This window comes from Ictidomys tridecemlineatus, chromosome 4 (assembly GCF_052094955.1).
Source record: "Ictidomys tridecemlineatus isolate mIctTri1 chromosome 4, mIctTri1.hap1, whole genome shotgun sequence".
Lineage (NCBI taxonomy): Eukaryota > Metazoa > Chordata > Mammalia > Rodentia > Sciuridae > Ictidomys > Ictidomys tridecemlineatus.
Window position 1 is genome coordinate 168,572,132 of NC_135480.1, and position 26,751 is coordinate 168,598,882.

General features: G+C 35.1%; 1 protein-coding gene across 6 annotated transcripts in view; it reads right to left on the minus strand.

Moving 5' to 3' along the window:
* Lingo2 (leucine rich repeat and Ig domain containing 2) overlaps positions 1–26,751 on the minus strand; it is a 1,122,715-nt gene that overhangs the window by 294,713 nt on the left and 801,251 nt on the right. For all 6 annotated transcript variants that reach the window (XM_078047735.1, XM_078047736.1, XM_078047731.1 and 3 more), the window contains one exon: positions 20,584–20,742. The gene's annotated coding sequence lies outside the window, so the exon portion shown is untranslated. The remainder of the gene's footprint in view (positions 1–20,583; positions 20,743–26,751) is intronic.

A 26,751-nucleotide genomic window follows, 5' to 3' on the forward strand; every position in this document is an offset into this window, starting at 1 on the left:
ATAAACTCTTACACACTGCAAGTTCCAGTGCATATATCACCTTTTCCCCTGTCTAGACTTTTCTGAGCACAGTTAATCATGTCCAGCTCTTATGCTTCCATCATGTCAAGATCATACTTCTATTTTCCTGATACTATCTAACTATACTGATAGTAGTACATCATATATATATATATATATATATTATGAAATATATATATATACAGACATATATATGCAGATACATATATACCCACACATACACATATGTGTATATATGTTTTGATTTAATTGTGAGGCTTCAGAGGGCTGAGATCCACTTAAATTCATTTCTCAGACCACAGCATCCAGTATAAAGTAGGCATTTAATAAACACTATTTATGTTCTTGGATAAACTATCATTCTCAGTAGAACATTAATTCCATTTTCTCAGTGTCCATGTAAATATTCAATTCAATAGTATTGCCTTTACATATTTTCATTTAAATGTCATGTTCATATGACATGTTCATGAATGTCCATTTTTACTTTTGAAGACATTTTCTTGTTTCATTCTAATTTGTTTTCCCAAATTATCAGAAGCATTTTATGGATGGAGTAGTAACTCTCAGGTTTAATGTTATGATCTTAGCCTTGATAGTAAGACAAGTTTTCTGAACTTCAAAACTGTCTTTTTAATCAATAATTCCTTTCATCAAATGTTCATCTGCTAATAGAAAAGTATCTCCATATGTACCAGAACCGACTTTGTGGGATTGTTTTATTACCCCCTATTTCATCAGTAAAGCCATTCATCCATTCTTTGACCAATCTATGCATTCATGTAGACAACAATTGCCATTGAAGCACTTATTGTATACTGGGCACTAAGCTCAGGGCTGGAGATCCAAAGACAAAAATGGAGAGGATTTGCCCTCACAGGGCACACAGCCTACAGCAGACAGGCAGGCCCATAACCACAAACAACATCAGAGAGCAAGAGTTAAGTGCACATTAAAAAAAAAGGTGTAAAACTCAATGGATACAATCAAGGCATGAAAGCAAGGCTTCTCTGATAGTTTGTAAAGAAAGAATTGAAAATACTTCAAATGCCATACCTCTAAGAATCTGAAGATACCCTTGTGTCATCTCACATCAGCCTTTCCATGGACTTCAGCAAAGAAAGGGACAGGAGCATCACCCTGCCCTCTCCACGATATCTCTCAGTTGTTCTCAATTATCGTCTGGAAGCAATGTATTTGAAAACCAGAGAGCCCTTTCCCCTTCAGCCAGCCTGTGGGGTGATGAAAACATGGGAGCTGAGCCTATCAGTGCTTGTATCAAGCAGCTGAAAAAGTTGTAGCCCATGAGTCATGGCTCTTTTCATGTACTTCCAGCTCTGTGGGAGGAGAGGCCTTTGGCTGGCAGCACTAGCAATCTAGCACCTATGATGATCACTTGGGGAAAGAAGGATGCTAGAGCCACTAGGAAAGCTACACAATCCTCCCACCTTCCTGAAGTGTGCATATCCCCAATGCCACCACCAGGCCATGCCTCAAAATAGTGTGAGAGCCAAAACCCACATTTTCAAAAAAAGGGACAAATAAATTAAGCTCCTGCCACCCACTTCCCTTATGTGCAGCTAAGGAAAATCAAATGAAATAAACAAGCAAATTAGCAGCTGGTATGTGAGCTTCAGATCACGAATATGTTTTGAAGCTCCTGCCAACTTGTTCTTCCTGAACTGAATTTGTTCTTGTTGGGAAAATAATAATTAGTAATCATATTACTAATATCAATGTCTAATACCTATTGAAAGCTCACAGTGTACTAGACGCCATGCTTACAATTTACAGGCATACCCTATTTAATTGTTACAAAACTCTTGAGGTGCTTCTGTAAAATCCAGACTTTACAGGTAGGGAGTCTGAGACTCTGAAAAGCTAGATAATTGACCAAAGTTCACACACACACACTAGGTCCCAGAGCAGAGTCTACCTCTGTAGGTATCTCAAGCCTGTTGCTCTTAAGCAATACACTTTCCTAAAACATTAATGTAAGATCATTAGAAGCGTGGGCATTTTGTTCCCATCACCTGTTATTGCGCAAAGTATGTATTTCTGTAAGGTTTTTGCTATCAAGAACATCATTCTCTTCACCTGGAGTCATTTTTTCCTTGCTGTACATTCACAGAAAATAGTAAAATAAATAAATAAATAAATTTTAAAAATACCTGGAGCTTCTAAGTTAATTAATTACAAAGGAGAGAATAATTTTTAAGTGTTGTTAATAGTTTTGCTAACATTTTAGTACTAATTTTATATATAAAAATACATTATATATATGTGTGTGTGTATACACACATACACATATATGTATTTATATTTATTCTGGAGATATATATATATATATATGTTTCTGGGTACCTTGTTTTCTGCTAACAAGTTAGTTTTAAATTACTTAGCACAATTTGTACAGACTTCTATAGCCACAGAGAAATACCTCAGTGTCTGATACTATACAGCCTAAAGTCTATCTACCCCATGAAGAAAAACAGCTTTATAAATGAATTTTTAAAAAGGAAATTGGGGAATTTAAAATGAAAACATATAGAATTTGAAAGTAAAGGACACCTGGAGGGAGGGCAATTTAAGTAGTTTCTACTACATTATTTTTTTAAATTTTAAAATGGAAATCTACCATGAATCAGACTTCAAAGGGATCACAGTGGTTTTCAGTGGGCTAATAAATAGACCAAGGTAAAGCCTTCCTGTGGGATTTTGAGTGCTGAAGCAGAAAGAAAACTTAGCTGATGCCAATTCTGATGCCTTATTATTTGGGGGAATTAGAGAGGAGAGAGGTTTCCAAACAGGCCCCTGCCCTTTTGCCAGCATCGCCAGTGTGGCCCAGGAGTTTGTTACAAAGGAGAATATCAGGCTTCACCTCAGACCTTCGGAATCACACTCTGCATTGTAATAAATGCCCAAATAATGTCTAAGCTTAATGGTGTCTGATAACTGCCACTCTGAAACACCTCATTAGAGTCTCATACACACTTGCCAAGCCCAGTAAGGGCTGATGCCAGCTCAAGACAATTCCAGCCATGTATGGACTTCTGCCCCTATTCTTGCCCATGTAACCAACTCACCATTCCACTGCCACAGCCTTAATGCAAGGTACCTTCTCCTTTCATCTGGACTATTTTAGTAAAATTGTAACTGTTCTCTCCCAAGCTGCTCATATTCCACAAACCCTTCAGAGGGATCTTGCCACTGGGGAGGCAAGATTGTGTCTTTCCCATGTTAAGAATTGCTCAGGTGCCTTTTTGGGACTTTGGTATAAAAATTGAAATACCAAAGGTGGCCTATGAACTGCCTGGCCGTACCTCTGTCTCACAAATCCCTTCCTAGAGCCTCTGAGTTGCTGTATCTCCCACATCTTCACATGGCTTTCTGCTTCTCAAGGGTTTCAACTTGATTGTCATCTCCTCAGACATCTCCTTAATGACTGTCTTTGTTGTTTCCTTAAATTTTCTTTCTTCATTCATTTTACCAACATTAAAACTCTTTTATTTATTTGTATGCTTTCTGTAAATCATCTTCATCCACTCCAATGGCAAGTGTTATAGTAGCCAAAGATGAAAATTACAACCTGGGCCAAACCACAAGGATCCCTCCTTTCTCTTCACTTTATAAAATGCCACCTCTGCCTTGACTTGGAGAGTTACCTGGTCTTCAGATGCTGAGTAAATCTATAAAATATTTTTGAGTCACTAAATGAATACAGTTTGTTATTTGCCTCCCTTCATTGGAATGTAAGGTCTTTTGGGTCTTATTTTGTTAGGATTGATCTTTCTGATTCACTATAACTATCAGAACTTAGAATACTGCCTTTCCTATGGTGTATATTAAAAAATACTTGTGGGCTACTCCTAACACCCAAAAATAATTGGTTCTTGCCTATCATATGAGCTGAGCACATCTACCTTTGAACCTTGGCCTGTTTATTTTCAAACTCATTCATATTATCTTGCTCTTGAATGCAGCTTCAATAAATGAGTCTGTTGGCGATTCTACTTGCACTGGTTTTATGGCCTTAATAACCTAATCCTGCCAATGGAAGAAACACATAGGTCTTTTTGTATAGATGGATTACTAACACTTGGAAAAGAAAGCAACACAAATTCTCTGGAATCTTTCCCATAGGCAAAATGGCCCCTTAATATTTTGATTATGGAGCTTCTAGTACTTACAATTATTCTAAAAGTCCCCAAATGCCCCAAGGTTCACAGCTACATGACAAATCATGACTGAAGGACTGCACAATGAAATTCTGTGAGCAATCAGAGGAAAGATTGTATCATGTGTATTGTGCCTATTTTGCTTTACTTCCTGTTTCACCTAATTAATTCTTCCATTAGAGGAGGTTAGGACCAATATTATGACTTTCTTCAACGAAGGGTCCTATAAGATCCAAGAAAGGGAGGAAATTACAAACACCTCAAAACTAGGATCGAACACCAGCAGTAGCTATACTTAAATGATGTCTCCTGGCCTCCCTGTTCAGAGATTGAGCCTAAAGGAAGCCCTGTGATTTTCTGGCATGTCAGTGTTGACCCTCATAAGCTGGATACGTTGACCAGAAATAATTTCCTTAGCAATTCACCAGATATAACTATTAGCTCTGTACCTTGGGAGCAGCAGACACAAGAAGAGCTTCACTATCTTCCAGATGCAAACCCCATGTAATGGTAAAGAGATTGTGAATGGATCAAATGTGAGCTAGGGAGAATAGTTAAGAGGCTGTTATATCCTCCCAGGAGCAGAAAAGAAGGGAGAACTGGATACATCTGAGAGCTGAAATAGGAAGAATGTTCAGAGTAGATGACATGCATGAACACTGCTTTTTGAATTGTTGTTAATATATTAACTCAATGAGCTGAGCACACAGAATTAGTTCTAAGCACATGTATCAAGAAAAAGTTTCCTGGAGAAAAATTTACTTTTATCTATTCTTTCCTTTGTTCCATTACTGTACCTTATTCGAACCTCTATTTCATTACTCTAAGGTAAATTTCTGAGAGTAAATTTTAAGAGTAACCCTGGCCCAGTTGTGAGTATATATTTTTTCCTTCCTAAAATTAAAAAAAAAAAGTGTGACTAGCATATGGGTTAAATTGACAGTGAGATATATTTCATAGCACATTTTAATATTTTCACTGCATGCATATAGAACTTGGAAATTCCCCCACTTTAAATTTATGAGAAAACCACATCATGCAAATGCTCTCTGAACTGTGCAAACTGAAGATTTTTCCCTTCATCTACCTCTTAAAATTAAATTTATCTACCAATTATTTCAAACTTCCAACACAAAATCATACACATTTTTAGCATAATTTGGTTCCTTTGTAAGCTATTCTTTCTAATCAAACTGATCCAGAATAAAGTGTGACTAAATGAGTAGTGTGGAGTAGCCTACTCTCCCCCAGGTGCTTACTTTTATCAGCATCCATCATGGTAGGTAGGGTGCTTCTTCCAACCAATTCAGGACAAGACTCCTCAGAGACTGCTGATAACTTTCCTCAAAGTGGGTCATCACAAAGCAGCCTGTGCCCTTGGCAGCTCTCAAGTGTATTCAAAGCAGCTTTAACATGGTCCTTGAAAGTGATAAAGCCAGGTACTCACAGGTATTTAGAGTAGATAGAAGGCGCCTCCTCATTCAATAGTAGAGTAAGCCTTTACTGATTTCCTGTCAATGTGAGTATCTTCATCTCTAGGCCCCAAGTCATGTCTATTTCCAATCCAGAAGGCTGGTCTAGCTTCCTTCAAAGTCAGTCAAACCTCATCTCTCTCTCCCAGCGGCCATCTTCAATCCTAGCCTTTTCTGTTTTTCCATTTGGTTGTTTCTCATACTGGCCTCATCCTCAATTACAAAATCTATTTCCTTTCTCTCCTTATAGCCTTTAACTCTTGAACTCCCTGTATAGGTTACAGGGGGAACAAAAATGTGTCTTCTGTTGAAGGACCAGGAACAGGGTCACGTACAGCATTAACATACCAAGGCGGATCATCCTTGCAAGTATATATAATGTTGAAACATTTGCCATAAGTACTAGAATTAACGAAAATAGTTAAAAACTCAAGTCCAGCATCTTCAAGAAATAGGGTATATATCATTAAAGCAACTGATTTCAAGAAGTGAGAGATCCACTATTAACTTCTTCCTAAATGTTATGTAATATAGAACATAGTTCAAAATTTTTGATGTTAGATGGAATCACCGTTGTTTTATCCAAGGAAACAAAACAAGATAGGGAAGAGTCGAGCCTGAATTGATCCTATTGAGATCAGAGTTCAGTAGAGCAAAATTAGATAAGGGTGGCAGCATGCCTCCATCCCCTTATGTTATCTTGAATTAAAGGATAAAAATGTTCATGCCTCAAATCTTATAGATGTATGAAATCTCATCAATATTAATATTCTACATGGTGATTTAAATCCCTATTCTTTCTTTCTCCCCCAAATCCTGAGATGTGCCAGCGTTAAAAGCAGGTACTCTGTTGGGGACAAATTCAAGCAGTTCATCGCATCACTCTTCCTCTCTGATGATTAAAGCTTGGTTTTGAGGTCAGGTTTGTCTATGGATTAACTTCCTCCTTTAGATTACGTTCTCCCAGGAGACCCCTCAGCTCTTCAAAACTTTGAATTCTGGAAGCTGCCCTCAAAGAACCTATGAGGTTCCCGGATGTGGGTGTCCTGAATATTCTCAGCTCTGGCACAGTCTTAGAACATGCTACCTGCACATTATTCACTGACTTCATCCTTCATTTTGTACTTCAGTCTTTTATATAGTTTTATCTTCTTTCAGGAGACTCAAGGGGGTCCCCGAGAAGCAAAGCACAGTATTGTGACACAGTAGATACTTTTAAATATTTATGAGTGAGTTTCGAGGGAATCCAAAGTGGAAGTGGAATGATTGAATTTCAGAATTATTTGAATATGTAGATGAAAGGCAAAAGTGATGTTGCTATATATATATATATATATATATATATATATATATATATATATATATATAAACTTTCATTTATTAATTTAGCAAACATTTTTGGAGAGTTAATAAATGTTCTACTTTACTGGAACATTAGACTATAGAGTAAATAAGATATATCAGTGCTCAGAAGTATTTCTTGGTCTAACAAGAGAATTAAATGTGATCAAAGGTATAGTTTATTGTTTTAAGGATTATGACAAATATAGTATAATATGGGAAGATAAACGTGCAAAAGAATCCCAACAATGTTAGAAGGTTGTAAATTTAACTTTGCAACACAGGGACCCACTGATGTTAGAGCATCTAAAGGTTTTGTGAGTGTGTGTGTGTGTGTGTGTGTGTGTGTATGTGTGTGTGTGTGTGTGTGTGTGTGTGTGTGTGTGTATGTTTTAATGTTTGGCTACTTTCAAGTATGCTCCAATGAAGATACCACCCTTTCCCTCTCCTTCACTGTAGAGGGTTCAGGGTGGAAGCTTACATAGCAGGGTGACCAGAATGATTGCTAATGCCTTTGAGAGAGGTCCTATTTACCCAGTAATATACATAAGAAGTGCTTTTACCCTTTTCTGTGATGGTGCTGTAGTCTAAATAATGAAAGCACTTGGTTATTCTCTCTGTATGAAGCAAACTGGGTAAATCCAATATGCTAGGCCTGCACACAATTTTCTGCGGTTACTTTTCTATCAGAGAGTTTCAAAATGTATAAGTTCCCCTAAAAGTTACTCAGCCACTGACCAATTCTTCTCTGAAATAGTCAGACCTTGAACTGACTCAGATTCAAGTATTAAAAACCATTGATTTTTTTCTTATGTAACAACAACCCTAGCACTTCCTTTTTTGCAAAACTAACAGAAACAATGATATATTTTTTTTACTCATTTACATTAGTCCTTTTTAAGAGTTTCATTTAAATATAAAACATTGAATTGAACTGCATATTTTGCAAAGTAGTTGTTTTAACTGCTTTTTAAATATGGGGACAATTACTAAAAAAAAAAAAAGAAGGTAAGATGACTACAGATGCATGTGCAGAACAGGTGAAATCTGCAGACATTTGAAGCACACTGTAAATGTCACTCTCTGTCAGCAGGAAGATAACTCTATTTTTAAAAATTAATAAAGTGTGTAATTTGGGAATACTAGCAAGGAAGTTACTTCCAATGCTTTAATGTAATATTCAAATTTGAATTTTCAGTGTAACTGATTTATAAAGTAATCAAGTGGATGCATATCCTTTTCTTTTAACAATTAAATGCCCCAGTTTACTATTAAAACATCTCCACTGTAATAAATGCCATATGCACAGTCCTTATTTTTTTAATTCATTAATTTATTAATAAATACAGAGCAAATTAATATTAGGTACCAGGCATTTTTTAATTCATCCAGTTATCAATTTCTACCATTTACCAGGCCCTTCATTGGGAATGAGGAACACTACTCTTAAGCAAAAATGAGTCCCTGCTGGGCGAGGTGGTGCATGCCTGTAGTTGCAGTTGCTCAGGAGGCTGAGGCAGCAGGATTGGAAGTTCAAAGGGCCTACCTCAGCAACTTAGTGAGACCCTTAGCAACTTAGTGAGACTCTGTTTCAAAACAAAAAATAAAAATGTGCTGGTGATGAGACTTAATTGTTAAATGCCCTTGGGTTTGATCCCCTGGTACAAAATAAATAAATAAATAGATAGATACATAAGTAAATAAATATCTCTGACCTTAAGTTGTTTATTGTCTCATGAGGAAGAAAAATAGAGTTGTGGACAGCAGCTAACATGGGGGACACGGCACCAAAAATACACTTTGTTAATCATGGAATCACACTGTGCTAAATCTAGTCTTGCAGATACTTACATTCACTTCTATAGAATCTGGCATTATGGGATTCTAATTTGTTTCTAGACTAAAACTGTAAATGCCTTCTTGGTGTATTCAAACCCTGGTTACTGGGTTTCTGCACATGAAAATGCTTGTTAAAAATATAACTGTTTCCAAGTAGAAAACAAGATTCTATACAGTAAAGAGGAAAAGAATTTGTTGTCAGTTTTTATAACATAAATATTTGAAGGAACTTCAATGTTCAGTCATGGAGTTCCAGTTAAACCATACCCCCAACTGAATTTTCCAAACTGTGCAATATGCAGAGGACAGACCCAGACTCACCTGGGTAGAATTTGATTCGACTTGGCAACTAGAAAGATGCTTAATGCAATTGCATTCTGATTAATTAAAGCCCACCTTTTGAAACAATTATTTTCTTGTATCTAGAAATAATCTTTCAGTATTAATTACATGATACTGACTACAATAAATTATAGGATATCTCACAAGGATGAGACATCTATAACTCATGTGTGAATGATGTACAGAGTTTAGGACAAATGAGATCAAACTGTAATTTATCAACTCTTTCAGGAAAAAATTTCTGGAAGTTCTCCAAATCATGTATTTCAGAAGGTTCTGGCTTGATTAAGAATTCTATGTGATGAATGACCAGATGGAGAAAGCACTACCCTTTCTGCTAGTGAAGTGCTTTTCTACTTTGCTGCAAGCTCACACCATGAAACAAACATTATTTTTCAAATAAAAATATTATAACTTAGCTTAGACATTATAAAATAATAACTATACTCCCATGGCTTATACTGTATCAGATTTGGTAATATAAATTACATTAACTATGTCCTAGAGATGTTCAAAAAAGGTATCAGAAACTATTAGGTATGGGTTTGAGACATAAGATATATAGAAGGTTGCTGTTCAACTTACAGTTTTCAAATTTATGATAGTAGGAAAGCAATATGCATTCAATAGAAACCATGCTTAGAATTTTAAAATTTGAATTTTGTTTTCAAGCTCAGGATCTAAAGTGTGATATTCTTTTGTGATGCTGGCAGCATCACTTAGCTGCAGCTCCCATTCAGCCAGGCAATCACAAAAGTAAGTACTCCATGGTCTGCAGTGCACTGTGTTGCTAAGCTCTGTTAAAATGTATAACTGTTTGGTAGGTGAGCTATATTAAATGCATTTCTCACTTATAATATTTTCAACTTACAATGGATTTATTGGGACGTAAATGCCATTATAAATTAAGGAACATCTGTACTAGAGGTTGTCATTCTTAGCTAGAAAAATCTTTGATGCCTCTTGCAGTGCTTTAGCAATTAGCTATAAAAAAATGCTTTAGATTTGCTAATAATGACCTATAAAAACCTCTGTGCAATGCTTTGACATTTATTTTTGCACACACACACACACACACACACACACACACACACACACACTGGTGATTGATCCCAGGACCTTGCACATGCAAACACACATCACGGAGCCATGCTCCTAGCCCTCGATATATATCATTTAAAATATTTATAATCTATCTCCCAGAAACTGACATAATATACATAATCACATCCTAATTGTGGCCTTTTATAACACTTCTAAGCCAATTTATTATATTTTATGACTTGTTTTGTAAAAGAAAGAAAAATGACAAGGAAGAAGAATGTTGACATTCAAGATCTTAGGTACACTTTACTTAAGCCATGGAATAGGACAAACTTGTTCATGAATATATCTAACCATGTGAAATGTTAGTTCTTAATTGCTTCAGCACTGTTTAGATTAACATATACATGGTATTGATAATGTTTAATCCAAGTAGCATATATTACAGAAAATTAACTGATCTTTACAGCCTTGCTAAGTTTCATAAAACCATGAAAAGGCATATAAATACTTAAAACTTTTATATCATAATTTGTTTTCAATCTACTTTGAATTGCTCATATAAATACTATCATTTTTTATGAAATCACATTTTTGAGTCACATTGGATACCATCTGCAATATTTTCAGAGCTGGAGACAGAATTTTTGTTTTCAATCATGATAATTTACATCATATTTACCATCCCACAATATTTTTTACTAGGCTTTTTAGAACCCACTGTTCTTTTCCCATCCCATAATGACATTTCAGTTAAAGACAAAGAAGGTAGTAGTGTTCCAATCATCAAAACTGACAAAGAATTATATGAGTTAGTCTTGATATAACTGAGAAGAAAAGACATATGTTTATTTATATATGCCAGATCTAAAATCAGTAATTCAATGATGATACCCATCTAGTTCTTAGTTTCTGTGGTACTTTATTCTCTCTTTGACTGGGGAGCCATTTTTTATAAGAGAGAAATAAGTTATCAGATATTTTTCTTATTTCATATATATATATATGTATATTTTTTTCTCTGTGAGATACAAATGTTCTGGGAAAACAAACATAGATAAATAACTGGTCCCTGATTTGTCTCACCTTTTTTTAAGTTGTTGATAGACTTTTATTTTATTCATTTATTTATATGTGGTGCTAACAACTGAATCCAATGCCTCACATGTGCAAGGCAAGTGCCCTATCCCTGAGCCACAACCCCAGCCCCTAAGTTGGCTCACTTTCTAGTGAGAGAAAACAGAATTATATTCAAAGGGTCAAGGCAAAAGGTAAGACACATGAATACAAAGTGTGATTTGTAGACATAAAAAGAAGTTTGTTCATAAAAATCTTCCCTATGATGTATTAAGACATAAATGCCTTAAACTAAGGGCATGCGAATAACATGTTGAGGTTTGCATTTGGGATAAGTTTTGAATGGGTAGAAGACAAGACTGAAGTGAGGGAGATATATTGAAAGACTACCACAGCAAAAGAGTTGTTTTTTTTTTTTTTTTTTAAGAGGGAGACCATTGCAGGAATTTATTGAGAAAATATGGGGCCCAAATTATTGGTGAGACATTGGAGAGAAGCATATAGATCAGAAAAAGTATGTAAAAAAACAGAAAAAGATTGCAGCAATGTTGAGATACGGTAAGAAAAAGAAAGAGTGAGAAGTTTCCTGAGTGGAGGAACTTTGGATAAAGGTAGGTTGTGTTTGTAAAGGCAAATGATATTTCACTTTTGTCCAGGGTAACTAAGGTTTCGTGAAACATCACTCATCAACAACGAAATTCCCAGCACATTTTCAATTCCTAGCAAATGATGCAGTGTATGAATTCTACTACTTTAGATGATCAAGCCCCACTTAGACTTCTCTCAGCTGCAGTAGGAGTGGAAATTTGCTTGAAAGAAAACAAAATTATAATCTAATTTTTAGTGTTCATCTCTAAGGAAGATATATGTGGCCACAGATGATGATCTTTTTAGATCGAAACACAGGGAAGCTCAAAGAATAAAATATTAGCACATTCACAGGTTGGGAGGAGAGAGGAAAGAAGAGAAGGCACTGAGACAGAGGGGAGCAGAGAGGTAGATGGAAGAGCAGGAAGAGATCCAGGGTGAAAATGAAAGAGGAGAGAAGAAAGTAAGAGGGCAAAAAGAAAATGCCAACGTATCTGGCCACGGTTTTCCTTTTTAATACCAGAGCTGTAATCTGTGGGAAAAGATGGCTAAAGGCCACTTTCCTCTGATATGACCAATATCCTGTAATTATTCAGGAAAGGGATGGGCCTACCATGCCACAGGAAAATCCAAACTCTTAGCTTTCCAGTTGCTACTCAGAAACAATCTTTATCATACTTAATACACCAGCAAAATGTATTTGGCTATAGAGTCCCTTGTACATGGAACATATATCTCCAAATCAGTGTCCCATAGAACAGGTGTTGGAAAGCAATCCATTGGGTTCTTTTTGTAAGAAAAAAGAAAATCTCATATAGATGAAAAACAAAATACTTTTCAAATTATTTTTAACTCAGCCACTTATGCAAATATGAAATAAATTTTAAGTATATAATTTCACATACCAAATTATGCCAAAAAATATGCAAAGGTTGTATATAAGTTTTCCATTCTTTGCTAAGGGGGAAAATAGACTGTATTGATGTTATCACCAGCTAACACACATCTAGAATCCGAGTCTATCATAGCACTAGGAGTAATGGGCCTTCCACAAAAAAACTATGTTTTTCCTTTTAAGCCATTTTGAAATTCATCGAAAAGCAAAATACAGAAACATACAATAAGAAGTTACACAATCTTATAAAAACTTACTATATAACATCACAAACTACAATCATGTTTAGCATAGGGAATGGATTGTTAGGTTTCTTTTATTGGTTCTTTTTAGTTATACATGACAATATAATTTTTTGACATAATTATAGAAGCAATGGAATATAATTTCTTCTAATTAAGTCCCCAGTATTTCCCCTTCTCCTCACTTCCTCCCATCCTCTGTTCCCTTCCCTCTATTCCATTGAACTTTCTGCTATGTACTTATAACTTTATTTTTTTAAAAAATATAGTATCTTGTGGATGTACATGATGGAGAGATTTCCTGTGGTATATTCATATATGTATACAGGAATGTTAGGTCAGATTCTTTCCACGGTCTTTTCCTATCTCATCCTCGTTCCTTCCCTTCATTCTCCTTTGTTAACTCCACTATCTTTCTTCTATTCTTTTTTTTTTTTATTACCACCCTCACTTTATTTTAGATGAGCTTCCTCATTTAAAAAAGAATATTCACCTTTGGTTTTTTGAGGCTGGTTTACTTCACTTAGCATGATAGTCTCCAGTTCCATTCATTTACCAGCAAATGCCTGTATTGTTAATTTTAAAAACTGAAAACAGGATACTGTTATGGAAAACTCACAGGTTTTATAAAGAGGAGTTCCTGATAACCATTAACGGTGTGAGCCTGGACAAATTAGTCACCTTTCTATGTCTCAGCTACTTCATCTTAAATGTGTGTAAAACTATGCCTGCACTGCAGTGTAGATATACTTTTGCACCAAATACCTGTATTGAGCTTAATATTCAACTTGGGGTGTTTATCAATGTTATTTTATTGCTATTGTCATGTTAGATTTAAGAGTGACATATTCAGGTATCAGTTATTCTTCCCTTCATGAATTTGCAGAAGAGATTTTGTAAAGATTGTCTCTAGCAGTATCTTAATTTCATGATCAGAATGAATAAATCCTTTCTAATGAAATTTTCCATTTGCTCACTCAGGGATTTCCAACCATTCAGTATAAAACTTCTTGCACTCATTCTGTCAAACTGCTAGCCCCAGACCTGACTCTGCTTGGTTTTCCATTCAATTCCATATTTTTCACTCCTCTGCTACTATCCCAATCAAATGCACCCCAGCACCTGCTTCCTTTCCATCTTCAGCTTCCTTTGCCTCTGGAGAAAGCATTGAGCTGCTGGGGGAAGTTAAGCTGCTTTTCAGGCCTGGTTTGTTGCAGATTCCACTGTCCATACCTAGAAGATCCTTTGTTAAGGGCCGAAATCCTTTGACTCAGCGCTGCTTGAATCACTGTTCACCTCCCACTATGTTTTTCTAATCTATGTTCTCTTTCCTCACACCTTAGCTGGTGGATCTACATTCTGCCCTCACTGAAAAGGATGGAACCACACAAAGCACTGGCCAGATACTCTTGGAATTGTTTTTGACCTAATTCCATTCTTCTAATACAGTTTTAGATCACATATTGTGATATTAGTAATGATAGTCATTTTTAAGTGTTATTTGAACATATTAAATGCAGTTTTAATTCTGACTTTGCATTTCAAATTTAATAACAGTCTTCTTATAAAATATATTTAATAAAAAAGGTTAAAGGCATAATTATAGTTACTGCTTGATTAATGTCAGGAACTCTCAATGACAGTCTGTATGAGAGTACATTAGAGTAGAATTTCAAAATTAGAGAATTATGTCAACATATCAGAATGCTTCTTTGCTACTGTAAGATGCAGGTTAATATTTAATTTAGTGAATTTCAACGTGTTTTACTGATTCCAAAGAGTATAATTTCATAAGAAAAAACATTCTGGTAATCTTTTGTTGTAAAGAAAGTGAAATTTTACCACAACATCCAAACACTCAGCAATATGATTATAAATATTATTAGATTTTTAAACAGAGCATTATCTCAAAATCACAACCCTAACCATAACTTACAGGAATGCCATCATCCACAGAAGGACAATGTTGATAAAAAAAAAAAAATGGATTTACAGACAAAGATTTACCAAAGAGAAGCCTGAAGAAAAAATTGCTTGTGGAAGTGAAACTAAAACTACTATCAAAGGTGAAGACAAAAGGTAAAATTTTCTGACATTTGGCTTAAACAAATGGATTTCTAGAGAGACTTGTTCTGTATGTAGACTTCACATCACAATAATGATAGTAATGACCTATTTGTACTGTATCAGACACTGTTGCATGTTCTGCACAGATGATCTCATTTAGTCCTTACAATTGCACCATGGGGACAATACTATTATCTCCACAGTATTGATGGAGAATAGAACCTCTAAGAGGATGACTTGCCTAAGATCACAGAAGTTTCGGAGATTCAGAGATGGGAATGAAACCTGATACCTGAATACATCCCTATTAAACTTAAAGCTAATAGCTAGAAACATGAAAGTTTCATAGGTCAAGCACAGTTTTCTTCTTTTTTTTTTCTTTTTTGTTTTTTAATATTGAAGTCTTTGGGGATTGAACCCATGGATCAAGGTTCAAGAGGATCTGAGGTTTAATTTCATGGGGTGCTCTAACACTGAGCTATATCCCTGGCCTTATTTATTTATTGGTTTGTTTATTTATTATTTTGAGGCAGAGTCTTGCTGTGTAGATAAGACTGGACTTGAACTTGTGATTCCCCTGCCTCAGCCTCTGGAATTAGCAGGATTGAAGGCATGCACTACCACTGAAGGACCAATCACAATTTTCTAAACACCTCCTTCTCAAAAATAAAAAAGGGTAACTTCCTGTGAAGGCAAGATTCCTGTAAATCCTATCAGAAAAGTAAATACCTACTTCATTGAAGAACCAAAATGGCAAATCTTACTTCTTTCTCCCAAACATAAGAAACACATAAATAGTAAAATGGCTTATGTTTGTGAGAATTTGAAAAAAGAGAACCACACTGAATTTATTAAGGTGGCAAGATGTTTAATAAAAGTTTCTTTTACTATTTTTCTTCTTCCTTTATATTAGATTAAATCCTCCATACTTCTATTCCTTAAGTACTGTTATATGTTATTCTATGATTTTAAAATATCTGTTACTAAATATTATCAATATTGATAACCATGAAAAGATAAGACACCCTTTTCTAACAATACCTGGTATGAACCCCAAACCAACTGGTTCCTCTAACAATTGAGGAAGATATGCTTCTTATTGCTAAAAATATAGATGTTGATTGATTTTAGGCACAGGGTTCATGTGCCTTCAGTTAGGCAGTCATTGGACATATTTAGTGTGTATACCTGGCATTGTGAAATTAGGACTTAAAGAAGAAAAACAAAACAAAACTCTGGCCTCAAAAATATTACATTTTAATATATAACACCAACATTTCCCTAAGTCTGCATATTTAGAGAGAAGTTATTGGATTTTCCTCAGACTGTCAGGGAACTTCACTGAAAATAGATGACTCAATTATACAAAATATACTGACTCTGGCATACTACAGGGGAGACTTGCCATAATGGTAGTTTCCAATAAAATAACTGGAGTAAAGGTGATGCTCAGAACTAGGTGTTTCTTCTTCTAGAGGTGTAAATGTGCCAAGACTCATTAGAGGATTGTGTCAAAGAAGGCTGGGCTGAAGGTCACTTGTTTGTGTTTTGTGTCTTCTTTAGGTTCCCTTCCTTGGTCTTTCCACAGCTTTATAGGGTTCCCTATTATTTTGACCAAATGTGCATTGTGATGGATGGGACATGATCCTTTCAGCAGAATTACTTAATTAGGTTTAAGTAAGCAGTATGTGCCAAGTAGGATAGGTTTGCTTTCTAGCCATAAAAATGTGCCTGCGATGCATGCTGTATTCCAAGGAAGGAAACCTAGTGATTGATGGGATGATAAAACGATGAAGGGAAGGATGAAGCCTGAGAGATAAAAGTCTCAAAAGGAAAATAAAGTAGGGTAGCAGCTGCCCCCATTGTAATTGAAGCATAAATTTGAAGAAGAGGATCTGAGGTTTAATTTCAAGCACATACTGAGAGTGTTTAGTGTGTGTGTGCACATAAGCACACACATGTAAAACCTTACAAAAGTACACACACAATGTAATGAAAAACATGTAAGTTAAATTCTGTTCATGCTTTTAAAACCATTTCTAAAAAAAGGAAGAATTTGGGAAATGTAGTCTTAAATTATCACTAAAAAATTCTCATTTCATCAGTATTTGAAAAAATAACAGAGCCAATGATGGATATAAGCTGCCCTAGGTATTGGTGAGGCAGTGGGCTAGAAATGACACATTTCTGCACTAAAGGCACTGAATACTCTTAGTTTATCTTTTCTCTCTGCACATAATTTCCCTGCCTATACCTCACTCTGCACAAGCATCATTTATCAATAAAAATAGAGATTAGGCTACATTTCTTTCATTATTTCATATTTCACTATATTTGTGCATGTAAAACACTCCAGGCTAGTCACTACCTATATATCCAGCCTCTTCTTACATCTCTCCTCTATGTACCCCAATGTTAAGCTTTCAATTCTTCAAACATATGTTTCTTTTTACAGCATGGTGACTTTGTCAGACTGTGCCATGAGCCTCAAGTAACTTCATGCCTATTTCAAATTAATTAAAATTCTCCCCACTCTTTAGCTATGCAGCTGAAACGCCTTTTACGTCTCAAAAACCTTCTAGCATACCTATCAGATTTAATAGGCCTTCATCTTAATTTCCGGAGAATTCTGCTTGACCTAATGCATTACAATTTCTGGTCCATTTTTCCTGGAATGAGTTACTTGTGTATCATGGATTTTTGTTTGTTTGTTTGTTTGCTTGTTTCTGTGGGTATAAACTACTTGAAGATTGGACAAGGGAGGGTTGATTATTTGATTTTGGCCACATACTGTTTTACATGTTGTAGGCATGCAAAAAATGTTCATAGGGCAAATATGTTTGTGGCTACAAAATATATATGATTCATATAAGAGTTTTCATGATGGTATCAGCTGTTTGTATAAATTCTTGAGATTTTCCTTTAGAAGGTCTCAGAATGTGAAAAGTTGCCCAGGTGAGAATATCCTTTGCTCTCTGCAGGGAGCAAAGGATAGATATATTATGTACACAGGAACTACGTAAATGTTTTTCATGAACTAGTTTTGCCTTTATATGGGGCAGACTATTATCAGAAGTGCTTTGGAAAATCTCACCTTTTATATCCTGTCTTTATAGCTCAATATTGCTTCTATGCATGAGATATAGTAATATAAACCTGAACTAGACAAACCTTTACTTTAAAAATGCTTTAAGAAAAAAAAATGCTTCGAAGCTTAGGAACAGTGCAAAATTTTTATGGCTTTGTTATGAACTTCTAAAAAAACAGAATTGGGAAGCCTTGACACTCTTTTTACTTCATGCAGAAGCTAGCATACATCACCATAAAAAATGCAACTTCCATTCATACAACAGAGCCCAAAATGAATTTAAAACTAATATAAACTATAAAACTGCAATGTATAAATTTTCCATCCATTTAAAAGTAGTTAACCTTTAACTGAGAATGTATCAATTCATTGTAAAATCCTCTGTGTTCCATAGGACACTTCTAAATCATATATTTTATGCAGGACATTGGAAAACACCATCTCTGTAAACCTATGTAGAAGATTCATTGCAAAGAACTGAATAAAGAGAAGTTATGTTTCTTTGTAACACATGGATCAAAATTATTGTACACTTTCCCTAAAATTGGTAACTTATATGGTTCAGAAAGATACAATATGCTAAAGAATGAAACACATTTCTTACAAATAGAGTTGAGCTCTATCTTTGTGACAAGATAATTGCTAAGTGCCTGATCACATGATTATTTACCTTTAAAATAGACTTAATTTTATTCCCCCCTTCAATCTTCTGGTTTAGAATGCCGAGGTTTTGACATGCAGCCCAATTATGTTGAAAATATTGAAGTAAACATAATCAGTATGAACTTTATTTTGGACTCAGAGTTGAAAATTTACAAGTTTAAAACTCTGAGAGGCTACCATGAGGTGTCACAATAATTATGTGCTAGATACCAATGCTATGAAGCATGGGACTTGGTTTCACTTTTCAACAACGCATCCTGCATTTTGATTTCCCTTTTATTTATGACTGGTAAAATTCTTCTAAATGTGGGTAATACATTTTTCACTAAACAGAGCAAAAATTTATCTACCAACTCAATTCATCCAATAAGACTTTCTGCCAGGAGTTAGGAGATCTATACTATTTCTAACAGAGTTTAAATTTATGATTGGGATTTTCACTCTCATGATATCACCTTACAAACAAATAAGTCAAGTGGATTTCAGAAGGGATCTTTTCAAGGCAGGTGCAGTGGTGCATGCCTGGCCCATCAGCTTGGGGCGCAAGTTCAAAGCCAGACTTAGCAATGGTGAGGTACTTAGCAACTCAGTGAGACCCTGTCTCTAAATAAAGTACAAAATAGGACTGGGGATGTGGCTCAGTGATCAACTGCCCCTGAGTTCAATCCCCAGTACCAAAAAAAAAAAAAAGGAGATAATTTTCAAATACGTTGGAAGTCCTTATTTACATCAAAACAAAGATGTCAGGATATACTATTTTGACTGAGTCCCATTTACTTTATTTTCATAAAGTAAGAAAGCAATGTTTTGTAAAAAGTTTGAAGAATTCAAGCATTGCTGGCATTGAAAAATTGCCCTCCATTTTTTCTACATTAATAAATTTTACTTATGGCATTTCTGTTCCTATACTTGTACCTAAAAGAGAGTTTGAAGTTTCTAAAAATTTTGGCGATCTTAAAAGTCAGAAGATAAGAATAATTTGTGATTTCTCCAACTAAGTGATGATCACTTAAATTATACTGTGAATGAAAGAGTTAGAGAAAAATACTATCTGACCCAATTATGAGCAATAATTGAGAAGACTTTCCAGAATGAAATAGAGAAATTAAATAAAAAGATACTTGAATTAGAGTGTAATATTGTCAATTCTTGCAACAGTAATAGTAGAGTATGTCATTGTATCATCATTTTAAATAAAATACGAATAGAATTTAGAATAATTAACGATTTCAGAAAAATGAAAATTAAAATAATGGTCTAATCTTCTGAATCATAGTAAATTTGAAGCATGTTTATTAGATCACATACCATGAACTTATATTCACATTTTTATATTGTGCAATATATAAATACTGAAAGGCAACACTTTCCTTTCTTCACCTTTGAAAGTATAACTGTTTATGCCACTAGAGTTCAGAGTAGTTACTTAAAAAGGAAATCCCTATAGCTTGCCATTTAGGCCACTGCATTAAACTTGTGCATATAGTATTCTCAGGCCTGCTTTATGCATATCTTAAAATAGCTTCTCTCTCCTCTGGAGAGAAAAGGAATTCAATTATTACTATATACATTCTCCTGAAGCCAAGGAAGCTTCACTCTTCAGGCACCTGTTCAGTGGACTTAAGAGAACAAATAGAAAAGCTATACATTATTCAATACATCTTGGCAGCACATGAAAGCCCTTAGAGCAAGTGATAAATGATCAGATGTCTCCCTCAAACCTTACCTGGTTTACTCTTTTTAAAAATCCAAACCTTGCTGTCTATCACACAAAGCTCTTGGCCACTGGGTGAAATCCAAACCGAGTAGTTGATCATGATAATTCCAACATGTCACGGGCAGCAGCATCTCTCAAAGTCCCACAAGCCAATTGCTTGAAATGCACCTGCAACAAACAAGTTATTTCTTCATTTTAATTGAAAAATAGTGAACCATGTCCTATGACTAGGAGGCATCACCACTTAATCAATAAGGGAATCATAAAGGAGTGTGTGAGGGGCTATAAATACCTCTTGAGATGCTGATAAACGTAAAACTGGAAGACAAAAGTTTATATGCTATAGATGCTGTTTTCACCAAGTGTGTGCTACTTTAGTTATTGATTTGTGTAAGCTGGCAGCATTAATATATACCATTGATATGAAAACTCACACTACTATAGTGCATATTTCTTCACCTACTTTATATAAGTGACCACTTGGGGCACTGAGTATTTTTCTGACTCTATCCATAATAATCTTAGGGTAAGTGAGTATTAAGGTATAATAATGCAAAACTCATCAGCAGCTAGAATAAAATCCACATCATAGTATGGATCAAGGACAGTTTCCTTTGTGAACTGACTCAGCAGTAATGTCAACATTCCCAGTATAAAAACTGGGTCACCTATCTGGAATAATGTGTCAGAAATAACTTTAAGGTGCATATGTGAGGTATTTCAAATTTAGCAGCCACCAGTTTTCATACCAAGATACTAACTATAATTCAATAACTGATATGAACTCATTGCAGAAAGAGTTTTGCTTAAAGGAATATTCAAAGCCTAAGAAAATAGTAAGGGGACTAATTGAAGGCATTCTATCACATATTTACTGGCTCAGCTGTTTGTGTTCATATGATTAAATATGGTGGTTACAATTCGTAAGTTTGTTTGACTTCCACTAATGGAGAAACTCCCTGTTCACAATCAACAACTTTTACTGCACTGATATCTGCCATACAAATAACTGTGTTTAATAAAAATGTAGAAAAATACTAATTAACAGAATTGTTTAGTGACATTCCCAGGGTAGGCTTCAATAACTAATAGCTTTTCTTTTTAAAACAACAACCATATTTAATAATGCAAGTACAAAAATTATTATTGTTACTACTACTACTAATAATAATATAAATATTAAATAATAATAATTATTATATTTTCAAAGTGGACCATAGGATAGAATAAGAAGTTAGTCTAAGTTTGTGAGGAGACTTATGTGGTGATTATATTCTGCTGATCCATGGGCACAGGTGCAAAACCTGATTTTAACAAGCCACAAAATAATATATCCTCATGCTCCTGTGATTAGAGTTTCAGGTATTCCCATAAATCAGTGTGGAGACTTTGTTAAGACACAGCAATGAGATATCCTATTTCATTGGATACCATTCCAGCAGGAACAGTAAGATGGCAAGGGGTTAAAATCAAACACATATCTCAGCCTAAATAACTCATTAGAAAAAGACATGTATCTTCACATTATATGTCTATACTGCGATTTAATACAGGAGTGTTATCTTGATGCTATTAGTGATGCATATACACATTCAGATATACATACACACACACACACACACACACACACACACACACACACACACACACACACACACCCGGCTAACATTTTCTCTCTTCCTGATCCAGACTCTGGTACTTGTTAACATACAACCTTAGTCGACTTCAAGATGCAAATTATTTTCATTCATGTCAGAATTTATTTTTACTTGTAATCATCTTTGAGAATACCCTGAAAATTATCAAATCAGTTACCCTGTAAAACAACCTGTTTCTTGAGTGGTTATCTTTATTGGTCTCTTGACTATGGTGCAAAATATTAAAAGAAGCCAGATACCAATGGAAGAGACGATAGCAGAGTGTTCATAAACATAATTTCCAAGTTCCCAAACTGGCTTTGACAAGAGGAATTCATAAAAGGTACAGGCTTTGGAGGCTCCCATCTGTGACCTAATTAATGCTACTTCTCATACTTTGATTCTGATGCTTATGACAAAAAAAAAAAAAGCACAACATAAGTCAAAATAGTTACTTGCTTCATTGAATGACTTTATTTTATCATACAGAAATAATGCTACTGATCCTTTCCCAGTCAGAATAGATTTTGTGTACTTTTCATTTTCAATAATGATGGTTCTCCACTGACCATTTATTACAGATTTATTCATTAGCCCACTTATTCCATAAATTTTAACTGAGCATCTCTGTTATGTCATGATGTAATTAGGGACTGCAGAAAAAAAAAGTTAAAAAAATACATAATTTCCTTTTTCAAAAAATTTTATTTATTTATTTATTCTAATTAGGCATATGTGACAGCAGAATGCATTTTGATTCACTGTACACAATGGCAGCACAGCTATTCATTTCTCTGGTTGTATAAGATGCAGCATCACATCATATGTGTAGTCATACATGTACCTAGGGTAATGATGTCCATCTCATTCCACTATGTTTCCTGACTCTATGATCCTCCCCCCTCCTTTCCCTTCTCTTTGCCTAATCACAGTTCCTCCATTTTCCCATGCCGCCCACCCCCACTACAGATCAGCATCCACTTATCAGAGAGAACATTTGGTCTTTGGTGTTTGGGGATTGTCTTATTTTGCTTAGCATGATATTCTCCAACTCCATCCATTTACTTGCAAATGTCACAATTTTATTCTCTTTTAATGCTGAGTAATATCCCATTGTGTATATATCCTACAGTTTCTTTATCCATTCATCTATTGAAGCATATCTAGGTTGCTTCCACAGCTTAGCTATTGTGAATTGAGCTGCTATAATCATTGATGTGACTGCATTATTATAGTATGTTGATATTAAGTCCTTTGAGTATAATCTGGGGGTGGGATAGCTGGGTCAAATGGTGGTTCCATTCAAAGTTTTCTAAGAAATCTCCACACTGTTTTCTAAAGTGGTTGCACCAATTTGCAATCCCACCAGCAATGTATGAGTGTGTCTTTTCCCTCACACCCTCACTAACACTTATTGTTGTCTGTATTCTTGATAACTGCCATTCTGACTGGCATGAGATGAAATCTAAGAGTAGTTTTGATTTGCATTTCTCTAGAGAGGTTGAACATTTTTTCCCTATATATGTTGATCAATTATATATCTTCTTCTGAGAAATGTCTGTTCAGATCCTTAGCCCATATATTGATTGGGTTGTTTGTGGGGGTTTTGTGGTTTTGTTTTGTTTTGGTGTTAAGTTTTTAAGTTCTCTATACATCCTGGAGATTAGTGCTGTATATGATGTTCGTGTGGCAAAAATTTGCTCCCAAAGTGTAGGCTGTCTTTTCACCTCATTCATTGTTTCTTTTGCTGAGAAGAAGCTTTTTAGTTTGAATCCATCCCATTTATTGGGTCTTGATTTTATTTCTTACACATTAGGAGTTTTGTTAAGGAAGTCAGGGCCTAATCCCACATGATGAAGATTTGGGCCTACCTTTTCCACTCTTAGGCAAAGCATCTCTGGTCTAATTCCTAAGTCCTTGATCCAGTTTGAGTTGAGTTTTGCACATAGTGTGAGAGAGGGGTTTAGTTTCATTTTGCTGCATACGGCTTTCCAGTTTTCCCAGCACCATTTGTTGAAGAAGCTATCTTTTTTCCAATGTATGTTTTTGGCACCTTTGTCTAGTATGAGATAACTGTATTTATGTGGGTTTGTATCTGGGTCTTCTATTCTGTGCCATTGGTCTACATGCCTATTTTGGTGCCAATACCATGCTGTTTTTATTACTTTAGCTTTGTAGTATAGTTTAAGGTCTGGTATTGTGGTGCTTCCAGTTTTACTCTTCTTGTTAAGGACTGCTTTGGCTATTCTGGGTCTCTTATTTTTGAAAAGACTACCCTGTATTCTATTCTGGTTTGTTAATATTTACTTATAGCAAAAACAACAACAACAACAAAAAAAAAAATTCAGCAACATTAGATCAAATCAAACAGCCTTATCTTACAATCAATCCACTATGAAACCAGACCATGGAATTTCATGAAGTTGGTGAATACAGTAATAACTGCTAAGGATAAGCCTGCAATGTAAAATGAACAATTCACATAGCTGTGCTTATTTGAGCAAAGGCTTATTGCTGGGATTAGTAGTCTGAAACTAAGCTGTTTTTAAATGCACTCTCCTTACCTTTGAGAAACTTTGCTTTAAAAACTGAGTTCTGAATGAATATATTTTATTCTTATAATTATACCCCATATAATGTTGATCTAAGTACTTTTAAATAAATTTTGACAATGTCCAAAACATTAAATGACAGATAGAAAGTATAGCACATAGAAATTATGGATATGATAGCATTATGAATGAATTTAAAACAAGACAAGGCCAAAACAATTTTTTTAAAAGTATAAAAATTCAGACATGCCTAGTCCTTTCCATATTTTCTTGTTTCTTGGTGTGGGCTTAAGTGCTCTGTGATTGAATTTTGGTATTCTTCCCTTTCCTTATGCACACCACTACTTCCCTTTTATCGCTTTGAAGAAGCTTTCAAAAGGATCCCCTCTGTACTTAGGCATTCATTTTATAGGCTATTGATTTGTACTTGTTGATATGTTGCTCTTTAAACGTGGTCTTGGGATATGTTTCCTCTTCCCGGTGGAGCAATGTTGCATCGCCCCCTGGGTTGCCAAGGGATCTGGAGGAGTGCTCAGCATTTTGTGAGCTCAGTGTACTTGTTAAATGACTGCTTGGTGTATTCATGTGTAAGTGACTCACTTTCCCAAACAAACATCAAAAAACTTAATAATGAAGAATGTTGGGATAGGTAGATTATCAATGATCATAATTAGGTTGCTTTCTGGGTTTAATAATTTCAAATCTATTTAATTTTACCAATGATTTTTTAGAAAAAGGAGGCTGTTATAAATATTAGTTGCAAAATAATTGCTTCTAAGTTCTTTTTCAGTCTTCATCTAGCCAGATTTTAAAAAGTCACACCTTCTTTCCCAGCAGGCAGAGGTAATGAGCAGCTACCAGTAATACTCCCAAGTGCCATTTGCTATCTATTTTACATATAGTTTCTCATTTAATTTTCTTAAAAAACTGTGTGAAGTACTCTGATAATGCTCACTTAAAAGTGATGAAAAACAAGGATCAGAAAGTTAAGTTAGCTGCTGAAGGACATAAAGCCTTTGAAAAGCGGAGATAGCTAGCGTTTCAATGTAGTTAATTGATAGTGCTGTACTGTCATTTAATTCTTAATTCTTATAGATTAAATTGAGCAATTCACTCAATCTACAGATGAAAAGCTTCATCTCAGGCAAGCTGCAGGACACATCAGAGGCCATTCAGATCACAGTGGGGTCTGATGAGTACCTGAGACTGTGATCTCTCTTTCTTTCCAATACAACACTCTCACCTAGCTTATTCAGCATGGGGTCCAAACAACCATATAGATTTCCAATTCACTTGATTTTAAAGAACCCTTGTTTAGCAGGTTTTATTATAGAAAGAACACGCTAAAGCCAACAAATAAAATAACAGGATTTATGAATACACAATTTTAAATGAGCTTAATTTTCTGAAAGCATCAGATAATCGCCCTCTATTTTTTTTTTTCTAAAACAAACAACAACAAAAAAAACCCACACATGGAGAAAACTGGGCTAATAGATTGACAATGTCCACAATTAGATTACAATATAAATAGCATGTTGGTGTTTTACTGATGCCCATTTTGTGTGGTTAGCTACATTATTAGTAATGATGAACTTGAAATAAATTTCCACAATATTCAGTTGACATTATTCTCATTTTGGAGCCCAGCAGGAAACTCGACCAACAGCCAAGAACCCAGTCTCTGATACCAAACACAAACAATTCTCCATGTTTTCTTCTTTGCTCACAGATGCCTAATTCTGAACTTGGTGATGATCTAGCAATTTTGCCAATTAAAACGGATCACATTGCTGTTTGCATTTTCTTAACATGAGGCATCAATGAGTCCCATTCCCAAATTTTTCACAACTGAACCCTGCCTCCATCCTTTCTCCTTTCTTTTTTCTGAGTATTTTGAACTTTCTGCCCTCCCCTCCCTGCAAACAGAAATAACTATAAAACTGATAAAAAATAAACGAGGCAATAGTCCTCCAGCACGTGTATGA